The sequence below is a fragment of the Hippocampus bargibanti genome, linkage group LG20 (assembly GCF_051943395.1).
Source record: "Hippocampus bargibanti isolate YZ-2025 linkage group LG20, ASM5194339v1, whole genome shotgun sequence".
In the NCBI taxonomy this organism is placed as follows: domain Eukaryota; kingdom Metazoa; phylum Chordata; class Actinopteri; order Syngnathiformes; family Syngnathidae; genus Hippocampus; species Hippocampus bargibanti.
In genome coordinates, this window is record NC_142753.1 from 4131860 (window position 1) to 4145233 (window position 13374).

The following is a 13374-nucleotide window of genomic DNA, read 5'->3' on the forward strand; positions in this document are numbered from 1 at the left end:
GCAGTGGAGACATTTATATTTCACAGCGGCAAAGTGAGGAAAGGAAAAGACAATAATAATAATAATAATAATAGATTTCAAGTGCCTTTCAAAACTCTCAATGTCACAGGATAAGTTTTTCTGTGGGTGAGCAGCGGCAGCCACATGCGCCAGCATTCACTCAACCCGGAAGTAAATAGATAGGTATCTACTATCTAGCTAGCTAGATTTCTAATAGATAGCCAACAGATAGCTACCCACCTAGATAGCTATATAGCTACTAGAAAGCTAATTAGAGGGAACGCCAGCTTGCAGATAGCCAACAGATAGCTAGTAGATACCTAATAGTCAACAGATATCTACCTACCTAGATAGCAATATAGCTACTGGAAAGCTAATTAGAGTGAAAGCTAGCTAGCCGGCTTGTATTTAGCTAATAGATAGCCAACATATAGCTACCCACCTAGATAGCCATATAGCTAATAGAAAGCTAATTAGAGAGAAAGCTAGCTAGCCAGCTAGAAGATAGCTAATAGATAACCAACAGATAGGTAGCTAGATAGCTAGCCACCTAGATAGATGATAATAATAATACATTTTATTTTGAAGCGCCTTTCAAAACTCAAGGACACTTTACAGTCATGGGATAAGAACTGTTTTTTAAATAGAAAGCTAAATAGATAGAAAGCTAGCGAGCCAGCTATTGGATAGCTAAATAGCTAGAAAGCTAACCACCTAGATAGATAATGATAATACATTTTATTTTGAAGCGCCTTTCAAAACTCTCAAGGACACTTTACAGTCATGGGATGAAGAACTGTTTTTTTAAATAGAAAGCTAAATAGATAGCGAAGCGTGCGAGCCAGCTAGTGGATAGCTAAATAGCTAGAAAGCTAGCCAGCCAGCTTGTAGATAGCTAATAGATAGTCAACAGATAGCTAGCTAGAGGGCTAACCACCTAGATAGCTAAACAGCTAATAGTGTATTAGCTAGATAGTTACTAATACACTTAATGTCACAACAGTAATAATACTGTCGTGAAATTAAGTGTATTAGAAAAAAGGAACTACAGGAGCTGCTGTAAAGGGCAGCCACTCTCGCGGCGCCATCTTGAATTCAAACGACAAAATAGCAAATAATGTGACAACACAAAAGACAGACAGTCATTCAATCTGAATTCTGTCATCGGTAGCAAAATATCACATTGTGAGGCATTCATCTGGGAAAGCGGCGGACTCGTTTCTTGTTCGACAGCAAAACAAGAACTTTACAGGTTGACTCTGAAGGAAGCCAAAGGTTTCTAAATCACCAAGGACGTTTGCCTTGTCAACCACGCCCCCCCCCCCCCCCTATTGCCGAGATGCGTTGGCATTTCCTGTCAGTGGAACTTGTTTTTGTTTAAGATAGCTCACCCCCGTTGTGCGTCAAGGCCGAGAAGGGAAAAGGAGGAGGCTTTTCATTCAACAAGTGACAACTTTTCAGAGGAATCGCACCTGTCTCGGCGGCCGACGGATGAAGTCTCGATTGTGATACATCACAGACTCTTGGTTGGCCCTAAAATTCCTTGTTTCGACAAAAAAAATGACTGCCATGTTGACAACATGGCAGTCATTTTTTGAGAATGTCTTCTTCATGCTCCCGATGGAACAAAAAAATTGAAAGCGTACCAGACTTAGCAACAGTAACTAAGCAAGACAGGCCTCAAAATAACGTAATAACGGAAAATAGAAGAAAATCAAGCATTACAGTGCCGGTCAAGTTTATACCTTTTTTATTGTCAATTTCCACACACGTGCCAGAGAACGGGTGTCAAAGTCGAGGCCCGGGGGGCCAAGTCTGGCCCACCATATCATTCTATTTGGCCCACGAAAGGAAATCAAATGTGTGAAATTCCACGATGCTTGCTAAAGTCCCAAGCAAAATCCAGCTATCTAGCTGGCTAGCTATTAGCTATATATCAGCTAGCTTTCTATGTATTTGAGTTACTTCCGGGTTGAGTGAACACTGACGCGTGTGTGGCTGCCGCAGCTCAACCTAGCTATCTAGCTTGCTATTTGCTATCCAGCTCGCTATATATTTGCAATCTATTATCTTACTAGCTGGCTAGATATTAGATAGCTATCTGGCTAGCTTGGCTAGCTATCTAGCAGGCTCGCTATTAGCGATAGATTATCTAGCTTTCTATGTATTTGAGTTACTTCCGGGTGGAGTGAATGCTGGTGCGTGTGGCTGCCGCTGCTCAACCTAGCTATCTACCTAGTGAGCTATTTGCTATCTATCTAGCTATATACTTGCAATCTATTATCTCTCTAGCTATTAGCTATATATTAGCTAGCTTTCTATGTATTTGAGTTACTTCCGGGTTGAGTGAATGCTGGTGCGTGTGGCTGCCGCTCAATCTAGCTAGCTATTTGCTATCTAGCTAGCTATCTATTTGCAATTTATCATCTGTCTAGCTAGCTATATATTAGCCAGCTTTCTATATATTTGAGTTACTTCCGGATGGAGTGAACGCTGGTGCGTGTGGCTACTGCTGCTCACCCACAGAAAAACTTATCCTGCGACTTAAAAGTGACCTTGAGAGTTTTGAAAGGCGCTTAAAAAAATGATTATTCTTTTGATAACTTTGCTGCTGTGAAATGTAAATTTCTCCATTGCGAGACTAATAAAGGCAAATCCAATCCAATTACAGTAAAGTCTCGTTATATCGATATTCAAGGGAGTCCGAAAAAATATCGATATAACCGGGACTATTGATATATCCGACCCTGTTTGCATGTAATTTTCTCCTTGCGTGCATAGAAATAGTATCGATATAACCGGGACTATCGATATATCCGATATCGATATAACGAGACTTTACTATTATTATCGTCAAAACAAATCGAAAAGGGCAACGTCCACCTGGAACGTGTTGACTTCTGATGCTTTTTTGCAACTTTTTCACCGGTGTCGTGCGTGCGTGTGTGTGCACGTGCGTGTGTGTGTGTGTTACTGCTGGCCGCAATCCTGGAAAAACATAAATTGTTGGGACTTGTCACATGAAATGTAGGTTGCGGACGTCTCCGGATGACCACGCTGCAGACGGTGACATCACCCTCCCTGTGACATGTGCGTGTGTGCGTCAAGTAGAAAATAAATGGGTTACAACCGTTGCGCTGCCGCCATTTTGCTCATTATTCACCACTATTCCTGGTGGCGGGGATGTCAAACGCGTTTCATCCGGCAGTCTCGGCGGTCGCTGCGACGAGCCTCATTCACGTGTGGTCCGAATGCTTTGCATGACAATGGGGGCCCCCAAAACTCCGGCAAAGTGACACTCGGCCGACAAGCCGTCACCGGGCGGCTGTCATAATAGGCGGCTAAATTCAGGTGACACCCGTCCGACGGTCTCACCCGGGCCGACCTGACACCGCTTCATGTTCCCCGCTGTCTTTTTTCTGAGGGGGCTTTGTTAGTGGATGTGGGAGTGCAGAGAGGGAGGGGGGTTGTTTTTAATCAGCATGACGAACGAAGCCTTTCCCCGTTACACTTTAGGTGGGAGTGGGCATATGCCGAGGGCAGCGGGCCGGCCGGCGTGCCATCATTAGTCCGAGGCGACGCGGCGAGCTCCTGACACATGTCGGCGGGAGTTTTCATTCGACCTCCACGAGGAGCATCCGCGTTGTGCTTTAAGGCCACGACGTCGCGCGACTGTCACCGGGCGGGAAGACGAGAGACAGCGGAAGTCCGAGTAGCGGACCACCATGCCCGACATCAGAATCAGAAAACCTTATATATATTATTATTATTATATATATTGATTACCACACAAAAAATAGGACATTTTTTAATTGTATTTAATTTTTCTCTAGTTAAAAAAAATGGAAATCCGAGTTTTTATTCTTAACTTTAAAATTTTAAAAAGGCACTCATGTCATCTCTTCTTCTTCGTCTTCTTCTTCTTATTATTATTATTATTATTATCAAATAATTATCATCAAATGGTGAGTATAGTTTTTGCTTTTTTGAATGTTGCTGTGCCGATTACCATTTTGTGTTTACTGAGCGAGTTGCTTGTTCTGTAGCCACAAAGCAGTGACGTTCGGTGAGGTTCATGGCTGGTGAGGCACTGACGTCATCAATGACGTCACCGCTCGTCTCTACTTAGTATTTGAACGGTAAATTCAGCGATTTTGAAAAAAATCCTAAAACGGTGAAGTTAAATGGACAAGAACTTTAAAGTACAAATCACTAAATTCATCTAACTGTTTAATTTATTTTTTCATTTGATATTTCCATGACAGCTTTCCATGATGACAGGTGAGGCACTGCCTCACCTGCCACCACTGACTGCACGTCACTGCCACAAAGGGACATATGTCTTCTTGTGCCGGTCCCAAGCCCGGATAAATACAGAGGGTTGTGTCAGGAAGGGCATCCGACGTAAAAAGCTTGGCCAAAACAAACATGCGGATCAAACCTCTCAAGATGGAGGCCACTGATTTGCTGTGTCGACCCCTTGAAGGGAAAATCCGAAAGGAAAAGAAGATATATATATATATATATATATATATATATATATATATATATAGTGAGACCTCAACTTACAAACACCTTATCTTACAAAGTTTCGTCTTACAAACGTCAAATTTATGAAAATTAAACTTTATAATAAGTTGTGTTGTGTGTAGTTGTAAGGCTTATTTAGTTGAAAAGTATATTTTATGGAAACCCGGGAACTGATTATTCCCATTTTAATGGTTTCCTATGGGAATTATTTTTTTAGAGACACACCTTTCGCCTTACACACTCTGTCTGGGAACTAATTAAGTTCGTAAGTTGAGGTCTCACTGTATACATAAAAAGACTAGAAATTCAGCCGGGAAAAAAATATATATATATATGTATATATATATATATATATCTCATCTCATTTTCCGTACCGCTTATTCCTCATTAGGGTCGCGGGGGTTGCTGGAGCCTATCTCAGCTGTCTTCGGGCACGAGGCGGGGGACACCCTGAATTGGTTGCCAGCCAATCGCGGGGCACACAAAGACGTACAACAGTCACTCTCACACTCACACCTAGGGACAATTTGGAGTGGTCAATCTGCCTGCCATGCATGTTTTTGGAGTGTGGGAGGAAACCGGAGGACCCGGAGAAAACCCACGCGGGTCCGGGGAGAACATGCAAACTCCACACAGGGAGGCTCGACCGGGACGCGAACCGGCGACCTCTGCACTGTGAAGCCGGTGTGCTAACCACTCGACTACCGGGCCGCCCTATATATATATATATGTGTGTGTACAATATGGACTATGTGTACAATATGGACTTTTGATTGTGAAATACATGGGGTTACCTTGTGTATGAAATGTGCTAAGGGGGTTGTTGTGAATTCGGGGAATCCATTGAAATGTTTAATCCCTTCCACACATTACATGCAGAGCACACAAAAAAAATATGGATGAATACTTTTCAAATATTAAATAAAAAAATAATGACTTATTGTGGTTTTACATGGGGCAATTAGAAATTTTGGTTGCGTCGTTGAGTGTCATGGAATTTTGTTTGATTTGCTTTCGCAGACCGAATAAAATGATGTAGTGGGCCAGATTTGGCCCTCGGGCCTTGACTTTGACACCAGTGTGCTACTGTTGGGAAAATTAATATCTTTGTTATGGTTTTAAAATATTATTCTCTGCTAACTTGGGGACATGATTTGTTTTCTCCCCCAGGTAGTAAAAGGCGTCCGGCCTGAGTGGTGAAAGGCTCCGTCCAGTGTTGACAGATATTCCGGAAGGCACCGAAACAAAATTGAAATGTTTATATCGTTGACACAGGTAAGTGCTCAACCTACAGGCTGTCTATCGTCTAACCCCCCCGAATTCCCTCCCACTCAGACGTCACTTTTTGTTTTCCTGCCTGATTATGAAGCGACCAATTAAATGCAAAAGCTTAACAAAAAATGAACAGAAAAATATTCCGTTGGCGGGCCTTTAAGCTCTTTTCGTCGTAACTGCAAATTTTCCGTGATCCGCTGTGACAAACAAACACAAATGATAATCCTATTAGATGTATTTTAATGCTTTTTTTGCTATTTATTTTGTCTTCCTTTGCCAGTTCTTTCACTCACACATTGTTTTTTTTGTGTGTTTGTTTATTTTTTTTCAAATTTGTTTCCGCCTAAATGCTGTTTTTTCAAAGCGATGTTTTGCTCGATCAATTACCTTTTCCACTTTTTCGGGGGTTAGTTGGTTTCATACGAATAATTTGTAACAGTCAGACCAATCCTCTACAACACAAACTAGAAGTTATCAGAACCCTCCAGCATAGGGCTAAATTAATACCAACAAGCGCCGAAGGCAGAGAAAAGGAGTCAAAACATATCAGGAGAGCACTCACAAACTGTGGGTACCCTCAGTGGTTGTTTAACAAATGCCAGAAAGAAAAAATAGGGAATGAAACCAAAAATTCCGACGATACAAAAAGGAGAGGAGTAGCAGTACCCTACATTGCAGGAGTTTCTGAAAAATTACAAAGTGTCCTTTGGCAACACAAAATTCCTACTTATTTCAAACCGATAAACACGTTAAGGCAAAAATTAGTGCATCCAAAAGATAGGCTACCGAATGAAAAACAAAGTAATGTAGTTTATTCAATACATTGTAAGAATGAAAATTGTAAAGAGCAGTACATTGGGGAGACTCAACAAATTCTCAAAAAAGACTTTATCAACATCGCAGGGATAATACTAGTGGGCCTCAATCGGCAGTGCATTTGCACCTAAAAGCTAGCAACCACTCATTTGATGACAATGAGGTTAAAAAATCTTAGCGAAAGAACATAGATGGTTTGAAAGGGGAGTAAAAGAAGCAATGTTCATAAAAAAGCTAAATCCTTCATTAAAACGATATGGTGGGGTGAGGTTCAGTTTGGATCGTTCGTACAATAGTCTGCTTAGGCAAAACAGGTTAGGCAACATTAGTAATGTTGATAAGGTGGGAGTGGGGCAATCAGGCCGTTAGTCAGGAATGTAGGAACTATCAGTGGGGCCGCAGGGAGTGGTCCTCTGCTCCCCCCAACCTGAGAGTAGGGACCTGTGTAGCGCCCAGTGTCCGGGGCCACCATGTCTGGATATTAGGGATATACAGTGATACCTCGTTTCTCGACCATAATTCGTTCCAGGACCCTGTTCGAAAAGCGATTTCTTTTGAACACCGAAACCATCTCTTAGCACCTGTCACTTGCGAGTTGACAGCAGGGGGGGGAGGCTGCCTCTCCCGGCCGTTTTCCACCTGCTGTCAATTCTCTAATCACGGACACGGGGCATTTATACGGTTCGCTATCACCTCGCCAATGCCGGATGATTGACTCAACTCGCCACCGTACCTGGACTCTTCCTTCGATGCGCGGGTGTATCCAGTCTGAGGTATTTTCCCCGCGTCGCGTAAATTTATGTCATCTTCCGGGATTGCGTATTTTTGCACCCTCGTGTGTTATAAATAAATCATAAATGTAATGTTCGTAAACTGAATAGTTCGTAAACCGAGGTATCACTGTATATGTTTCAGGCGCTCCCATTTCGAGCTCAGATAACTCCAGACCCATGTAATTTAGCAATTAACTCTTTTTTTCTGATGAAAGAAGATACTCAGCTTTTCTAACACTGTATTGAATGTCTATGTAGTCCTTAAACTCAATATTCTGCGAGTCCTGGAATTCGAGGAAAAATGACAAAAACCCTGGCAGAGGAGTGGACACAATTTTGCACAGTCTGGAAGTGAATAAGTTAAAATAAACTTTTGTTCGTAAAAATGAGCAAAAATATATTTCCCCACTTTGTCGCCGCGCCGTAATCCGACTGAAACTTGTCCGGTCAGTTGAGCGCTTTTGGACGCAAAGCTAACTTGTGAGGGAAAAGACAGACGGGCACTTTTAAAAGGAAGCTTTAGGAAACGGTAAGCCTTAAAGTGGTTCAAAAATTTAAAAAAGGTGTCAGGGGAACTTTGGCATGACGACGACACCTTCATTTCCTGACTAATACCTGAACTAAATACCCCCACTCGATCCCGACGTGCGCTTTTTAATCGCAGAATAACGGCCTTGGGGGTGAAGGGGGGGTTAATAAAAAGTGACAATTAAAGGCTCCTCACCTTCGCCCGTGGTGTTGAAGAAAAGTCTTACTTGTAATTATTGTACAAGTGTTTGTTGGAATCTTAGCCGACAAATCCTTGAACCCCTGACGACAGAAGACGCCGAGACCCCTTTCATGTTGGGGTGCGCGAGGGGCGGGTGGCTGAGGTACTGACAAGCCGCGGCGACGCACCTTTCATTGGGAATGTTTTCATGTCTCGTCACACTCTCCGCGTCCTCCGTTTTTCACCGCGTAGGCGACGTCACCCAACTTGTGAAGAAACAGCGGTCCAAACTTTAATCGGCGCTTGATTTTTCGTCAAGAGCTTACAGGAACATCCGTGCGGCGCATCAACACTTTAGCCGTTGCGAGTCACAACTTCCTCATATGATTTGACAGTGTTCTATTAATTGACTGTGATGGCTAAATGACATTTTTGTCTATTATTTTATATATTCAGGAAGTCTTGTTTTCGAGTTAATGACTGATTTCGAGTTGATGCCTGACGTGACGTCATGTCTGGAACGCCCCTGACCGAGAAAGCGACACACAATGCATTTTGGGTACTTTGGTCTTAAAACTTCGTGTTGATGGCGAAATTAGAAGGTAAACACATAAATAACGCGATGCTGAATCGTTGTGTGTTGCACCAAGACTACTATTTGATACTAGTTGACACAAATTCCCAGCGGACGAATCAGGCCATTTCCAACGCCATCTTGTGCATTTTCTGGGCACTACATTTGAGTCCAGACGGCTCGAATTGATACGGAAGGACTTCTTTAATCGCTTGCAAACATGTATGCTTTCCTCTTCAGAACTACAGTAGAGTCTCGTTATATCGATATCGGATATATCAATAGTCCCGGTTATATCGATACTATTTCTATGCACGCACGGAGAAAATTACATGCAAACAGGGTCGGATATATCGATAGTCCCGGTTATATCAATATTTTTTCGGACTCCCTTGAATATCGATATAACGAGACTTTACTGTATTTGAATCATATTCATAACTGGATGAGTAACAAGAAAGCATCTTCTCCGAATCTGAACACTCTGAAGCCATTGTTTTGATTCTGGGGCAAGGCAGTTTGTGAAGGAGTATCCTGGCGTGACATCACGAACAAGGGGGCGGGACTTTTATTTCCTCTTACTTCCATAACTTTTAAAACATGTCTGGAAGCAGACAAAATATAATTCACATTAGTCTGTGATTCACATATTTGTAGGTCAGCAGAGGAGGCCCTGACCTCCCACCGGTGGAATAAAGTTAACATTGACGCTATCTTAAGAGCGTTCCTGGCTGCTTCATTCGGGATTCTGGTGAGACCCCTCACCCCTTCTTTACGATTCTCAATCTGTTTCATCACTTCCCTGTTGAGATTGTACGATGAAAGTCATGACTTGATATCGCACCGTGTCCTCCATATGGCGGAGTCGGGGGCCTTCCCGTCCTGTGGCGAGCGCAGCCGCGGGGGTCCGGACCCGCATCAGCGCCTCCGCGCCTCTAACCCCTTCCGTCAGACCTCAAAATCTTACCGCTGTCTCATTTGGAATTAAACTCGCTTTGCATGTCAAATCTTTGAATCCTCTTAGAAAAGTCTGAACAGTTAGCAGACTAAATGTCGGCAATTAGCTAATTGATTGAAATACAGTAATACCTCGGTTTACGAACCCCTTGGCTTACGAACTTTTCGGTTTACGAACGTTAAATTTATGAAAATTTTACCTTGGCATACGAACAATTTTTCGGGATACACAGAGTGCCACAATGATTGATGTGTCGTTCGCGAACGAGCCTGTTCTCCTTACAACAAAATGGCAGCCGACTGTTTTTGTCTTCTATTTGACGCCCCCAGTCTTCGGTTAAAGCCACGTAATTGGTCAAGAACGCAGCAGTGAGGGGGTGGGGGTTAGAGACAGAGAGAGAGTGATAAAATTGATAGAAAACAGTGAAATTTGGACTCGTTTCAACTTTGATAGTTCAAAGGCAGAGTGTAGACTGTAAGGTTAAAATAGCCCATCAATCAGGCTCCACAAATAACCCGCACTAGCCATCTGTACACTTGATGCAAAAAGCTATCAACCCAACTAAACAGAACACAATTGATGAGGAACACGGTAAAATTATCGCAGAGAAAGCACCTACAAGGGATCATTCCTCAAGATAGTGAAAGAAGGTTACGTTCCTCATCAAGTGTTTAATGCTCAGGAAACCGGTCACTCCATTCCATCAAGCCATCAACGACCATCACAAAGGTAAATAAAACCACTTTATTATATAGTACAGTTCATTTCTTTTATTATAATACCACAGCACATTTATTATACATAAAATAAGCTATATTTTGTGTAGGCTTAGAACATTAGAAAGTATAACATTATGTTTTATGGGGACCTGGGAACGTATTATTCTCATTTTAATGGTTTCCTATGGGAAATTAATTTTTGGGGTACACACTTTTCACCTTCCACACTCTGGGAACCAACTAAGTTTGTAAGCCAAGGTATCACCACTTGAGTCTTGTGCCATGAAAACTTTCATGTTCAGACTTTCACCAAGCTACCACAAGATGGCGACAAAGCATGGTCTTGTCCAAGTGAAGCCACAAGGGGGCAGCATTTTCCTTTTTTCCATGTTAGCGCTAAGTTCCAGCTTCAGCTGTTGTTAAACCGCGAAAAAAACCAATACAGTGATACCTCGGTTCTCAACCATAATTCGTTCCAGGACCCTGTTCGAAAAGCCATCTCTTTGCTCCTGTCACTTGCGAGTTGACAGCGGGGGGGGGGGGGGGGGGGGGGGGGGGGGGGCTGCCTCTCCCGGCCGTTCTCCACCTGCTGTCAATTCTCTAATCACGGACACTGGGCATTTATACGGTTCGTGATCACCTCGTCAATGCCGGATGATTGACTCACCTCGCCACCGTACCTGGACTCTTCCTTCGATGCGCGAGTGTATCCGGTCCGAGGTATTTTCCTCGCGTCCCGTAAATGTATGTCATTTTCCGGGATTGCGTAATTTTGCACCCTCGTGTGCCATTTGCTTTTTGGGGTAGTAAGCGGGTCGGATCACCCCCTGCCTTCTTACTCGCTGTGTTTTCTTTTATTTGCGAATAAACATTCTGCTTGGGTAGTACGTCTCTGCCGCCTGCTTTGGGATCCCAAACATTCCACTATGTTCTGACGAGTCAGCTGCCGTCACTCTCGCTCAGAACGTGACAGCTTCGGGTGACGCGGCTACAGGATGTTCTTTTCTCTTCAAATATCTATCCAATGACACTTGCTCTCACTCCCACAGCCACATCACTAGATTTCACAGCCTCCTTATTCTTTAATATCGTACTGATCGTAGATTTCGCCATGCTGTATTCCCTCGCCAGATCAGACACTCGCACACCTCCTTCATATTTTGCGATTATTTCTTTCTTAAATGCAATAGTTGTACGCACTACTTTTCTTTTGGCACTTTTAGCAGCACTTACTTTCTTTGGAGGCATGATTAGGGGCTAAAACTCTTCGTACACCTATCTTAAACGCTAGAGCAAAACGCAGCACGTCCGCTAGCGACAACAGTTGGTCACGGAGAGAGCGATACACCCTCGCGTACGCACTCACGCGTCGTATTGGCGTTCGAACACCGATTGATGTTCGAACTACAAAGCAAGAATATCGCAAATATTTTGTTCGAACACCGATTTGTTCGAACTGTGAGGCGTTCGAGAACCGAGGTACCGCTGTATTGTATTGTGTTTTGTACAGCCGCCCCCATTTCAAGATCAGATAAATCCAGACCCATATAACTTAGGAATTAAGTATTTTTTTCTGAAAAAAGGAGAGTCAAAGGTTTCATTTTTCAGGTCAGGGTGAACAAAAGATCGAATGTCATGTTTGTTCAGAAGACCACCTCCTTTCCAGCATGGCGGCCAAATATGTGGTTTTTTTATTTATTTATTTATTTTCCAGCTCAACTTCGCTCTCCCGGCGTGTGTGCCCCCCGCCGCGTCTGTCAACTGTCAGAGGCGAGCCACTGATACAGAGACCTGTCACTTCTCGTCAGCCATCGCCACCAAAGCCTTTTGCAGCTGCCTTTCTCCAGGCGAGAGGAAGTGTGCATCTATGCGTGCGTGTGGATGCGTGAGACCGAGGATGCGTAGTGGGGGGGGGGGGGGTCCATGTGGGAATGACAAAGGCCAGACAGGAAGTACACGAGACAGCAAATATGGCGTGAACTCAATGGTTCAGAGAATCTTGAGCGTCCTCTGTTGGTCACCTGACTATACATGGGGCTAAAAAAGCCTTACTATAACTGTTTTTTTGGGCTAAAAACACCTTACTATAAATGGTAATTTTTTTGGGCTAAAAACACCTTGCTATAAATGGTCTTTTTAACGTCCTAAAAACGCTTTACTACACAGTCTTTTTTTCATGCTAAAAACGCCTTACTATACATGGTGGGGTTTTTTTTTTGGCTCACAATGCCTGACAATACATGGTCGTTTTTATCGGGCTAAAAACGCCTTACTATACACGCTCGTGCTAAAAATTGCCTTATTATACATGGTCGTTTTTTGTGTGTAAAAATGCCTTACTATACATAATCGTTTTTATCGGGCTAAAAATGGCTTACTATACATGGTCGTTTTTTCGTGCTAAGAACCCCTTACGATACATGGTCGTTTTCTCGTGATAAAAACGCCTTACTATACATGGTTGTTTTTTTGGGCTAAAAATGCCTTACTATACATGGTCGTTTTTATCGGGCTAAAAACGCCTTACTATACATGGTCATTTTTTCATGCTAAAACATCTTACTATACATAGTTGTTTTTTTGGGCAAAAACGCCTTACTATACATGGTCGTTTTCTCGTGCTAAAAACGCCTCACTATATACATGGTCGTTTTTTTTTTTTTTCATGCTAAAAACACCTTACTATACATGGTCATTTTTTTGGGCTAAAAATGCCTTACTATACATGGTCGTTTTTTTGGGGGGGGCTCACAATGCCTTACTATACATAGTCGTTTTCTCGTGCTAAAAACGCCTTGCCATACATGGGTGTTTTTTTTCCAGCTTAAAAAAAATCACCATTTTACCTTTACCTTTCAAACGAAGGTGCCTTGATGGAAAAATGGTTAGTGCTGTGGTTAACCACCGCTGAGGTGCAGGGTTCAAATCCAGCGCAGGCCTTTTTTTTTGCTAAAAAGACGCCTGACTATCCAGTCTTTTTTTCGTGCTAAAAAAAGGCTTACTGTACATGGTCGTTTTTT

The 13374-nt window shown here is 42.9% G+C and overlaps 1 long non-coding RNA gene across 1 annotated transcript; it reads left to right on the forward strand.

Annotated features, from left to right (window-relative positions):
* The first annotated feature begins 5508 nt into the window (after positions 1–5508).
* Positions 5509–12995, forward strand: LOC148882736 (uncharacterized). The gene is made up of 3 exons (XR_016118664.1): positions 5509–5805; positions 9335–9428; positions 12069–12995. It is a non-coding gene; the product is annotated as an uncharacterized LOC148882736 (long non-coding RNA).
* Positions 12996–13374: the final 379 nt, after the last annotated feature.